The sequence below is a fragment of the Rissa tridactyla genome, chromosome 1 (assembly GCF_028500815.1).
Source record: "Rissa tridactyla isolate bRisTri1 chromosome 1, bRisTri1.patW.cur.20221130, whole genome shotgun sequence".
In the NCBI taxonomy this organism is placed as follows: domain Eukaryota; kingdom Metazoa; phylum Chordata; class Aves; order Charadriiformes; family Laridae; genus Rissa; species Rissa tridactyla.
Window position 1 is genome coordinate 164,944,135 of NC_071466.1, and position 13,259 is coordinate 164,957,393.

Below are 13,259 nucleotides of genomic sequence, written 5' to 3' on the forward strand. Positions count from 1 at the left end.
CGAGGCCGTTTGAGGTGAATGTGGTCAAATTCAGTGAAATGTTCAACTGACTCTGGAGTGACGGGCAAGCTTAGAAATGGCACAGTGGGATTTTTACCATAATTTTGCAAGGATTTGTTTACACAGTTGTTTCGGATCAGCTGTTCCTGATTATCTCACTGTATGGACCATCCAGGTTTTAGAACAAAGGCACCTTGCTTCAAATTATCTTCATCAAGTGCTGTGTTCACATGGGGAAACTACTGAGCAGTGCCACAGTTTGGGTTCATGGCAGAGTAGCACTGTCAAACTCCTCCTTTATGTGACCACTGAGGGGTGGGATCACCTGTTTTGCCTTCAACATGGGTAACAGTACCCAGCAGTCAGTACAGAGAAACGATTCCACTGTCCTCCTGACTGCACAAAACTTCCCGCTGCAGCCAACTCCTCCACTAGGTCACTTTGGTGTAAGGCAGAAGTGAGAACAACCAGACAGCAAATTCATCCCTAACAGCTGTGATGCTTCAGATCCACAAGATGCTGGCTCTGAATCAGCTTTGCTGGCTTTGCAATGCAGGCGAGCCTTAAGAAATCTATTGTAGGGAAATCTAAGGAGAGCCCTTTGAAGAAGAAAACCCTTTCTTTGTGGGAGGATCCTGCCGCCTGTACTCACGAAGAGTCTTTGATTTCGAAGAAAGCTTGTTTTTAGCTAAGACATCTGCAATGCAACAGCTGAGCAGCATCTGACTTAAAAAAAAAACCCTGATGTCTGAGAGGTCTTCACTTCTCTCTAGGCAGGTTCCTCCTTTCGCACTTCTTGTGAGATGTTTGCACTGTCCACAAGAAAGCACTTTGCTGCAATTTCAAGGGTGCCTGCTCGCACAGGCTGCTGGGCTGTGGAGAGTGGTGGGGGACAGCCGTGCGGAGAAAGACCTAAGAAGGTAGATGAGCCTGTAAACTGCGCAGAGTCGAACTCTATCTGTTGTTTTATCTCTCCAGAGTTTGTAGGAGTGAGGTTTGCTCCAAAGCAACCTTTCATTTACAGCATTTTTCCTCCTGTTCAGCCCGGGACAGGTCCTCAGGAGAAAGGGGGGGCTGGCGAGCAGCTGCAGCTGCGGCTGCTGCTTCCCCCGAGCCCAGGGATCACTCCAGTACCTTGCTGAGAAACCTGACAGATGGGGAAAGGAGCAAGTGGCTTTGTGTGGCTCTGCAAGGCTGGTGCAGCAGCTGCACTCCTCCGGGGAAGGTTTAGCTCGGATTAGACAAAACCAACTCCTCTCCCCAAGACATGCTGATGTGAGCGGCACAGGGCTGGTCTCAGCTGGAAATCGCTCCTCGCAGGTCTTAACGCTGAACAGCAAGGACAATCAAGAGCGGTAACAAGACACTTGGGGCCCACTTGGTATTTCAGATATGTAGGCACAGATCAGGCAGCTGTGGCTATGGGGGGCTGTGGGATCACAACAGTGCTCGGCAGCATGTCTCAGGCCTGGGCAGCATCTCAAGGTAGTTGGGGTAGGGAGGGAGAAGGGGGCAGGGGCTTACTACTCTCCTGTGGAAGAACTCTGCTGAACAGTGAGGGCTTCCTCGGCTCTTGTATCACGCTCATTCCCATGGTAGCATGCAGCTTTGCAATTTCCAGCATTGATGTATTTCTAGAGGACAGAACATGCTGCTCCTGTCAGTGATGTGTTTTAACTGTTATCAGCATTTATCTGCTTCAGGAATTCAGAGTGATAAGTGGATTAAGTGCCGTAGGTTTGTAGGGCTGCTAGGTCAACATCCTCCTTCCGTCTTTTCCCTTCTCTTCCTATAAACAACCCTGTTGCCACTCTAAATGCCAAGTCCTAGAAATATCACTGTCTGAAATTTTTAAAAAAATACATAGGTCTAGCATTTCAAAAGAGATCACACATAAGACTCAGCTGTGGGATTAGAGGCACGGCCAGGCCAGAAATACATTCACTGCTGGAATTTGCTATGGTAAAGCTCGCTGAAAAGAAATGGCTTTGAAACGACTACCCAGCAGCTATTAACCGCAAGACAGGATGACATTCTGTTCCTTAGAGCCTAAAGGAAGCCTGGATCTTTGAATGTTAAATTCTAATTCAATTCGGTCTGGGGATTCTGGACCATGCTTTAACCCTGGAGACATAAATGGGAGGAAGATGAGGAAAAGCTGGGGAGTTGTGTGTTTTTATTACCAGTCTGTGGCAGGGCTGAACTGATCCCTCCGAAACTTACGTGGAATTAACCAGGATACCTGTGCCAAAGGCAATAAATTACAAAGCTCCAAAGGAATAGGTCATTGTATGACCTTCACTCATGTATTATACAGCACACTGCCATGTGTGAGCTAGTCCCTGCAGCGTGATACGGAGGGAACCGCCTGTCCAGCTGTAGCCCTGCCACAGAAGAGGCTGGCCGGGATCCGTATGGCTTGGTCCTTCCTTTGACGCAGCGAATGCTGATCACTTCCTGAGACTAAATACAGGATTGGGCCAGGTGCTAGCAACAGTTTCTGCTTGTAGCTGGAAAGCGGCCATTGATTTCACTCAAGCGCTGTTAAAAGCCTGCGACAGTGGCCAGCATTCCCAACCGTGAGGAAAAGCACATTGTTCTGGTGCACACGAACAACAACTAGTTTGGGCAAGTGCTGAACCTACCAGAATTGCCTGTTCACAGCTGTGTCCAATGTACACCCACAAGTAAAGGCGCACACACGCACGTGCCCACACATGCCCCCACAGCAACTCCAGGGAAAGCATTTATTCAAACAAAAAGGCTGCTGCTAGCCAAGGCAAAAGCAATGCTGCAGAGACCACAACAAAGCCTCTTTATTGCTGAAGTGTTTTAACACCACAACCATCCAAAAGAGAAACACCGCTTGGCGCAGAGAAGAGCTGCAGCAATTCAACCAGCCTGATTGCAGAGCGCGCTCCGGAGCATTCCCCAGCGCGGCAGCTCCGGATTTGCTGCCTTGTCAGAGACCAGCTCAATCCCCCATCACTGAAAGCCAGCCAGCGGCAACACACGCGCCTCTGAGGATTCACAATCTCTTTGACTCCTCTAACCCCAGACTCTGCGGCGTACGGTTTTCCCTCCGTCTGGCAGCAGGAGCGATAGGAGAGCGGGGCCGTACCTCTGCCAGCCTTTTTACCACTGTTGTGTGTCGAGTGCCTCTCAGCAGGGCTGGATGATGCCGAGGTAAAAAGCTGCCAATGCCCTCGCTACGTTTCCACGCGCTGAACCGCTCTAGGGAAGAGAGCAGTCAGCGACTCGAGGGGAAACCAGAAAAAGAAAGGTGTTGACACTACCACAGGGAAGGGAGGGGGCGCTTCTGTAATTCCCTTTCACCAGCAAAATGAGCCTGCCTCAGAAATCACCCTGCTTCTGCTCTTTTTCTGTTTATCCACTGGAAAGATTCCCGAGGATTAAATTATCCCCACACGCCTGGTGGGCTCTCGGGGTTGCATGGCTGCGCCTCAACCTCGGGGCCTTCCCTAGGGCTCCCCTTCCCAGGCTGCCTCTCACAGCCAGGGTGGCCAGCCAGGGACTTCGCCTGGAAGGACTTCGCCTGGAAGGACTACTTTACCTCCTCAGGCTGAACACCTTCCAGTAGACCGTCCACCTGGCGGGGCGCAGGGCCCAGAGCCTGCTCTGTGGGACCAGAGCAGCCATGTTTGGTCCACTCGCGCAAGGGGCGCAAAGTTTCCCCCGGGGCAGCTCACCCTCACCAGCAGGGACAGCGGCGCCACCTCGGCTATGGCAAGAACGACACCCACCCCGCCGCCGCGTATGCCCGGCCTGGCCCGGTGGCGGGGTGGGGGCTGAGGGGCGGCGGCCGTTACTCGCCAACCCGCGCCCTCGTCCACAAGATGGCGCCGTCGCCCCGGCCGCGCCGCTGCCGCCCCTGCCCCTGCCCCGCGATGCCGTAAGCGGCGATGACTGTATTTTTTTTTCCCTTTCGGGGCAGGTGACTTACTCGTCGTCCCGCTCAGCCGCGGGGGGCTGTGCCAGCCTAGCTGAGAGTTGTTGGTTTCAGCTCAGGCGAACAGGGCCAGGCTCGTACGGGTCGCTCAGAAAATAATGTGGGCGAACAAAACCCCATGTTGGGCCGGGCCGGGCCGGGCCTCCCCCTCCGCCCCCCACCCACCGCCACGGTCCGGGGTCACCGGGGGAGCCGCCGCCTTTGGCGCCCGGTGTCTCCTCGGCTCAGCAGCACCCGCAGCCGTAACCCCGGAGGAAACGAGCGCAACTAGCATCCATTTAAGACAAAATTGATGCTAATTAACCGTAATCAACAACTCGAAGAACAACATTTACTCAGCAAGCTGCAGATGCTGCAGCGTAGCGGTTCGCCTGTTTGGTGGCGGCAAGCAGAGGACGGAGAAAATAAACCTTATTTTCGGCTCTGTCGGGCGCGTGGCCCTGCTGCAATGGGGTTCATCCATCCCCGCTCCCAGCTGCCTGCCTGCCGCCCTCCCCTGCCTGCCACCCCACGCACCCCTCCGGCGGCTCCCCTCCCAGCCCCAGCTCCAGCAATGGTGGCCACGCAGCTGCGGCCGAGTCACCTTTGCTGAGCCCTTTTTGGGGCAGCAGCCCCCAGCCCGGGGTGGGGGACACGAAGCGTGGGGAGCCGTGGGCAGCGTGGCCTTCAGCGGCTGGCACCGCCGGCCCCAGCCGTCCCTCCTACGCCCAGGGCGCTCGGGAAACTCCTGCCAGCACTGGTGGGGAGCCTTGGTTTTACTATGAATGATACTTCTCAGCTTGCAGACGCCTCCTGGCACCGCCTGCGGGCCCCCGGCTGGGCTCCTGCTGCAGCAGGTGAGGAAGCAGAGACAATCCGTACACTGATTTTTCCTGGGAAAGCTTCCTATATACTTTCCACAACCAGCAGAGCCCAAGCACCTATTCCGTGCCTCTAACTGGTGATGCTGCACTCGTCAAGGCTCCGGTGATGGTGTTTAGCTGGTGGTGTGGTGGTGTTTAGCTCGCTGTTGTTGCCTCAACAGGGGCAGGCTCAAATCAGTGCCTCTACAAACAGCACCCCAAGGGCGTGCGGCTGCTCTCAGCGCCCCAGCAGCATGCCTTGCCGGACCCCGTGGGAGTACGAGAGCAGGAGCCACAGGCGCACAGCCCTCCCACGGCCACGGGATGTGTCACCAGCCCCGAGGTGCCACTGCCATGCCAGCCCCAACTTTCTCACATTAGCAGCTAAAATGCTGGGGTGCGGGGGGGGAATCTGGCTCCTAGCCAGCTCTAGCCGTGCTCCTAGCTGTGCTCGCTTAAAACAGGAGCCCCTGACCCCTCTCCTTGCCAGCTGCATGCCTTGAGATGTGCATGTCATGCCCTGAAATCCTCTTGAGTGAAGGGCTGCACATCCTCTCTGAAAGGGGCGAAGGGAGGCAGGTTTGTCAGGGGCTGGGTCCTGCGCAGGGCAGACACAGGGAGGATCATGTCGGACAAGGTGGCAGTGGTTGCGAGGGAGCCGCAGGACCAATCCCTGCCAGCGACGGCCTCGCCAGATGGCCCTTCTGGCCTCCTCTGCACAGGAAAGCTGCTCCAGCCCCAGCAAGTGCCTCTTCAAGCCAGCCAGCTGTGCCAGCCCCGCACCCTGGCAGGGAACAGCTTCTGACCGCAGGACCCTCATCACAGTGACGGTGACCTTGGGAACGAGCATGGCCGCCCCACAGCAGACACACACATGCAGCTGAACCCTGCTTTAGATTGGCACAGCTTTTCTCATGCACACCAGGCCTCTGCCAGCTCCTGCGGGGAAGGCTGGGAAGGGATTAAGTAGCTAAGTATCTCACTGGCAAATGAGTATTGCTTTTTTTTTTCCTATTAATTCCCCAACTTTGCTTTTATTGTGAACTGTGGAGAATACATGAGCTGATACAGCTGTTATAGCACACTCCTAGGGTGAAAAAACATCTTTTTGCCACCAGACCCTATTTTGGCTATCCAAACTAAATAAAGCATCCTAGCAAAAGCATTTCCTGGAAGAACCACCTCTCTGCTAGGATTTTTGCCAATACAGAAATGTGTTTCATTCTGTCTTCCCTCCCCATCCCCCAATTTCCCACCTGCCGTCTACATCCCTGGCTATCATGACTGCAGGACAAGGATCTGTAGTTTTGGCCTCGTGCAAGAGGATCATAATTGGGTTTTATTTTTCAAAGCCTTGCAGAGTATTTCTGAGCCCGATGGGAGCAGCCGAGGCTGCTGTGGGGCAGGGGGAGACCTGGGAGGGGTTTTCTGAACCTCTCTGTGGGCCTGGAGGTTGGGAACTGAGCCCAAACCCACTCCAAACCCTCCAGTGAAAGAGGTCTCTCCTGCCTGTAAAACCATGTGATGGGTCCAAAAGGGATGGGAAATGCAAAATACCCTGGAGTGCAAGCATGTCCTGCCTGCACGGAGACACGGAGACACAGCGAGAACAAGTGCATGGCGGTGGGACTAGGTGGATACCATAGCAGGGTTCAGACCCCTTCTCCTGTGGCTAAATATATCTCCACTTGCTCTTTATATATATGTGTGTGTGTGTGTGTATCTGTGTGTGTGCATGTATATACTTGTACGCGCACACATTTTATACCTAGCTACTAATACTTGCTGAGGTTTCCCTAAGCAGCCCCCTTGTGTCCCCCCACAGTCCAAGCAGCCATGTGGAGACCCTCTATCACAGCCAGGCCCACAGCTTCTCCTGCAGCCCCCCTCTCCCCGCTCCGTATGTGCTGGGGAGATCCTTCCCCACCCTGGTACTGCTTCCTTTATTATCTCTGCCCAGCTGTGGTTTATAACTTGTTTAAATCTTTTCTAGGAACAGATAGAGATCGCAGTTACCCAGAATCCAAAAACGCAGACAGCTTGAAATGTGGTTAGACTCTGCCCTACTTTCATTGAGCTGAGAGCAAGGCTCAGCCAAGGTGCTCAGGGGAGAGGAGGAGAGAAGGAGAAAAGAGAAAGCCCCAACTCAGCAAACACCCACCCCCCCTTCCTCCCGCCCCAAGAAACAAACCTAGCCCATCCTCCCCAAGCCTGCTGCCTCTGTTCGAACCGCACTGCCTCTCCTCCTGGTTTGCTCGGGACCTGCAGGCAAGCAGGGCACGGAGGCACTAAACCTGGGAGAGATGCTCTCCTGCACCGCAACGCTTGACACAGGTGCGGGGCATCTCCCCGGGCTGAGAGAGGCGTGAGGGTTTTGCCAGTTCAGGGCCATGAGGACGGCAACGCAGCGAGCGCTGCAGATTAAGAATGAGATGCGTCAGTAGAGTTGTTACCGTCCACGCGCTCACCGACAGCTTTTCCCCACACTCAGTTGCTCCGAGGCCGGGGGAGCAGCAGAAGTGGAAGAGCCACCTGGGACTTCCCTCCTGTGAGAAATCCCCTCACCGGGAAGTCCACGCTGGGTTGCAGAGCTGCTGCAGGGCTGTGCCGTGCCTCTGCGGCGAGCACGGCTCCCTTGCACCGTCAGGCTCCTCCAACAGCAATACTGCCAGGAACCTGCAGTGACCCGGAAAGGGATACTGCTGAAAAAATGCTGGGAGGCCTTTTTTCTTCTCTCAGTGGTGCCAGCCCATAAGCCCAACCTGCACACAAGGTCGTGTGTTTCCATGCCCGTTTTGCCCAGGGTCGGATTCTGATAACCCTGGGCTTTTCCCACAAGCCCTGAAGGTGTTCAGAGGAGATGGGTCTCAGGTGGAGGAGAACATCCACTCACGCTTGCAGATACGTACCTCCAGCTCTGTGACTTTGTCCAAAGTAGGTAATATTCGCTAAGTAATTCCACATATATTACTCCAGCTATGGAACAGTACATAAACGAGCCACTCACAGCCACTAATATTTTAAGGGCGTTGCTTAATCCTGCTTGGAAGTGCACGTATCAAAGTAAGGATCAGAGCAGCAGCAGGATATTTTTTGCTGGTGCTCTCACTACTGGCAGCAACAGTGAGGTGTTTCAGGAGAAGGGTTTGCTGTGGTCAAGGCGATAGATGCTAAAGAAGGTATCATCTGAAAGATAATATAGTCCAAGACCATTATGGTATTTATTAACACCATTTACAGGGACTGACTTGAACAGCCTTGGAAGGAAGAATGAAAAAATGCCAGCAAACACATTACATTCTTCTGCAAGAAGTTTTTCATCCTATTGAAAAGCTTTGTTAGAAAGAATGATGAGAATGGTAATAATAAGGCACTATAATTATACCTGATCCTTCTATAATCTCTCTCTCCGCAGAGTTCGGGAGCACTTTACTGCTATTATTGGATTTGAACAGTCCCATCTGGATAACACACGACTGATTTGTTTGCATGGCTTATTTTAGGTATTTCAGCACGTACATTAGAGCTGCCTTCGTATCTGTCCGATTCCCTGCACAGTCTGTAAGAGCAGGAAAAGATTTTCAGCTCCTGTTCTCCACCGCCCTACTCTCCCATCCCAAATCCTTGGACAGCTCTTCATAGAAGTCCAAGGATAAAAGGAGCCATCATTTCTTCCCCACCTAACCCAGTACCGCACAACAAGGGTTACAACCTCAAGGATGGATAGTACCTAGAACATCTGGATTTGCACCACTATTATTTTAGGCTTGAGATTCAATGAATCCCAAAACAATTCTAGATGCACCTAGAAGTCTATCGGCAAGGACCTGGCACATACCTTGTGCTAATGTACACGCTCTGCGGTCAGAATAGCTGCTAACTTTCAGGCTGAAGCTTTCAAACGAAGGGATTTGCTGTGTGCGCATGTTCCCGGCATGCACAGAACCAGGGAAGGCACGATGGATGCTGGCGTCTTTCTGGACTCAGCATTACTTGCAATGCCATCTCAGTCACAGTGACAGTGCCAACCTCCCGCCGCAGCTCCCATTCACCGTGGTGTCTAATTGAGCGAGCAGCTCCACTGGAACAGTTTGCGCAGGGAAGCTGTGGATGCCCCATCCCTGGAAGTGTTCAAGGCCAGGCTGGATGGGGCTTTGAGCAGCCTGGTCTGCTGGGAGGTGTCCCTGCCCATGGCAGGGGGGTGGCAACTAGGTGATTTTTAAGGTCCCTTCTAACCCGAACCGTCCTATGATTCTGTGATTCTATGATCAATGTCAAGAACTTTGCTGGCCCCTTGCAGGAGCTCGTGGGTGTGAAACTGGGCACTTGCTACTTCACTCTGCCAGGGCCAGGAGAAAACAGACACAATTCAAATTAATTCAGCCCACATTTAAAAATGTTATTATAAAAAAAAGAGATTAAAAAAAGTAATAAAAGCATGATACTGAAACTATGATTTACATAAACAGAACTGTTTTCAGCCTGGCCTGGGCAGGCTGGAGAGTTGGGCAGAGAGGAACCTAATGAAATTCAACAAGGGCAAGTGCAGGGTCCTGCACCTGGGGATGAATAACCCCATGCACCAGTACAGGTTGACCTGCTAGAAAGCAGCTCTGCGGAAAGGGACCTGGGAGTCCTGGTGGACAACAAGTTGACCATGAGCCCATGAGCAGCAATGTACTCTTGTGGCCAAGGCCAACGGTCTCCTGGGGTGCATTAAAAAGAGTGTGGCCAGCAGGTCGAGGGGGGATTATCCTCCCCCTCTACTCTGCCCTGGTGAGGCCACATCTGGAGCACTGTGTCCAGTTCTGGGCTCCCTACTTCAAGAAGGACAAAGAACTGCTGGAGAGAGTCCAGCAGAGGGCTACAAAGATGATCAGGGGACTGGAGCATCTCTTATGAGGAAAGGCTGAGAGACCTGGGTCTGTTTAGCCTGGAGAAGAGAAGACTGAGAGGGGATTTCATCAATGCTTATAAATATCTAAAGGGCAGGTGTCAAGAGGATGGGGCCAGACTCTTTTCAGTGGTGCCCAGCAACAGGACAAGGGGCAATGGGGAACAAGGGGCAAACTGGAACACAGGAGATTCCATCTCAAGATGAGGAAAAACTTCTTTAGTTTGAGGGTGACCGAGCACTGGAACAGGCTGCCCAGAGAGGGTGTGGAGTCTCCTTCTTTGGAGATATTCAAAACCCACCTGGATGTGTTCCCGTGCAACCTGCTCTAGGTGACCCTGCTCTGGCAGGGGGGTTGGACTAGATGATTTCCAGAGGTACCTTCCAACCCCCGCCATTCTGTGATTCGGTGAAATTCACAGCAATTTATCACTAGCTTACAGTGCAGGGAATGTCCCTTTCAGGCTGAATCCCCATAAAACTTAACCATCCTTTAGTTGCTCTCATTGCTTTTTAAGGGATTTTTTTTCTCTCCTGTGAATTGGAGCAGGGTCCCACTTGACCTTATCAGCACGGACAGGTGGGGTTTCCGATGCCTGCCCATCCCCAACGCTGTGGACACATTTTGTTGAGGAGTTTAAAAGGACCCATTAGTCCTGCCTTACGTTTTCCCACAGCTTCATTTTTGGAGTATTGCATCCAGTCTCCTCACTTTCATTCTCTTAGGTTCTTCAGAGCCGTCTTTGTCAATTTGTTTACTTCTGGTTTATTTTTAAAAGACAAACCCCCAATGGACATAAGCTCTCAAGTCGCTTTTGAAAATGCTGTCTTGTCTGTAAGTGCTTTGTTTGTGATCCTCTCCAATCCTTTAGGCTATTGTTTACGAGCTGGAAGGCATCTGCGCTTGGGCTAATCATGCCGAATGCCAGCAATTCCCCCAGCATGATTTGTTGCAGAAGCCAGTGGGAGCAGGGTTTGTTTTGATTATATTTAGTGTGGAAAACCCACGTTTGCTCACATCAGCCTGACAAAACAAGGCGGGGGCTAATCCAAAATCTTCTGAGAGGGACAACAATCTGGTCATTGGTTTCAGTGGCATCTGGGACCAGCTCAAAGGTCAAGAGCTCTGAAGGCAACGGTGGTGTCTTGGGAAAGCAGGTAGCCCAGGAGCCAAAAAATTCTTCCTTTAAATGTGTATGCACGTTATTTGCTCTGGGTTGGATGAATCAAACGCAGACCTAGGAAGCTGCCAGCGCTATACGGTGTTTTGCACAGCTTCTTCAAAGCTGTGCAGCTCCTTTCTGACATGAGGACGCCCCAGCCCTGCCCCAACCAGCACGGCTGGGCACAGCCACCCCAGCCGTCACCTCGGGCTGATGCTGACCTCCCCTGATACCCTCAGCTGACAAGTCAGACTCTTTTCAGACTCTTTCACTCATTCTGGACCATGGTGACGTTTTTCTCCTGCGCTGGTGCTTGCCTCCAGGCATCAGATGAGTGTCTCCATTTTTCCACTCATGAAAGCTGGGAGGAAGCTCCCAAGGGCTGCTCCTGCTGGGGATCTGCCATCAAACCGCTGCCAGGGCACGCAACTGCATACTGTATGGGTGGGCAAAGGGGGCTGCCACGTGCAGACACCCCCTCTGCCTCCAGAGGCCCCAGTGCAGGCACCAGGAGCTCCATGCGCACCCGGAGCTCTCAGCACAGCTATTCCCTGCGGAGCAGCTGGATTCGCTGGCCCAGGCTGCAGCCCACGCTGTCAAGCCCAAGACTGAGCTTCATCTGGCTTGTTCCCAGCCTCCTGCCATAGCAGAGATGTGCCCAACGAGGCACAGAGCTCAAAGCTCAACCTGCATTCCACCTCTCCCCTATTTCCCACCTCAGCTTTTCCTCCTCTGGAGGTGCTCCATTAATCACCATTAATCCCTTTTTGTACCCACAAACTGATTAGCCTCACCAGTGGCCTGTGGCCGGGACTTCCGCGTTTTGAGCTATACATCGCATGAAGAAATGTCTCCTTTTGTTCCTTTTGAGTCTTGCACTTGAGTATTTCATCAGATGCCTCGGTTTTTTTACGAAAACACACTTTGTCACCTAGACCATGGCATTTAGGCTTCACAGATCTCTGCCGCAGACCTCAGCCATCTCTTTTCCCGGCTGAAAAGTCCCAGTCTATTGAGACAGCCCTTAGACGGGAAGCATTTGGAAGTCCTCTGCTTTGCCTGAATCAAAACCCCAGCTCCGCCAGCCCCAGCTGAGATGAGAAGGCAGCGCGGAGCACGCCGAGACCCGGGCGGCTCTGCAGGGAGGCATCAGGAGTCACAGAGCGGCTCTGCCGCATCTCCCTCTCCTTTGACACCCGCTCTCCCTTTGAACGCTGCCCTCAGTCCCCCGCCTTTGCACCAGGCAGCAGCACAGGGCAGGCAGAAACCTCCGGTGCGTGCGGTTATTGTAGCTCTACTGATGCCAAACATCCAAGGAATTGGTGCAAAACGAACTCCATCGGACAAAACCATCGCATTCCCCTAACCAAGGTATTCTTGTAAATTAACGGGTTTCGCATGTTTGAAGACTAATGATGTAAACACACGTTTTGGGAGAGACATCAGGGTAAGAGTTCAAAACCGAGACCCAGCTGTGTGTACACAGAAGGTTTTATTTTGAAGCTTGCCCACCTAGGAGGAGCTCATTTCCAAACACTGAGGATGCCCAAACGTTAATAAATTTTTTGAAATGTGTTTGCACAAACTTGCGGTTTTCGGTGAATCCTGATCCATCACAGCAGATCCCTAATGGCACACAGACCCTTATGTCAGAGGTAATCAAGTATTATTACAAGAGCTGCTGGCTGTGGGGCCCCTCCTGTGCACGCACATGGGTACATATGGAAGTTATTAGCAAGTTTCAGCGAAGGATTTTGGGAAATTAACCCCTGGGGCCCCAGAGCACCGCTAACAGACAGCTAGTCAGGAGCAGATGAAGAGCAGTTTCCTGCTGGATGCCTGCGGCGTGTTGGGACCGAAATCCAGGCCCTTTGCAGCCCGTTAGAGGAAGCCCCTCTCATGAGGACTAAACTTTTCAACTTCTGCTGTTAGGAAGAAAGATTGAAAAAAACCATCTGCGAGGCTGTATAACTTTCCTCGACAAACTGAAATGAGTCAGCTGGAGAAATGTATAACATAACATATAAAAATGCAAACAATTTTCTTCTATTCCCCTAATGGCGCTCAAGAGGTTGCGAGGAAGTTTGTAATTTCTTTATAAGTCCCTTTAGGAGCCACCAAAAGAAACATTTGGATGCGGGCCACCAGGAGCTGCTCCTACATGGCAGAGGGACCGGTTCAGAGGCAGGGTGATTAAAGTGAACGTCTCCCACTCGTTAATGAAAGCAGCAGGACATTGTTTGCAGTCATCCCGTGGAAGTAAACTCTTAGGGTTTTACTTTGTACATCTTTTTCTCAAGAGCTGATGGAAAAAGGTTTCTCTTCCAACGTCCAAGCAGAAAACAAAGGAGGACTCTGCAAAACCTACTGCAGCCAATGCACTTTTCACA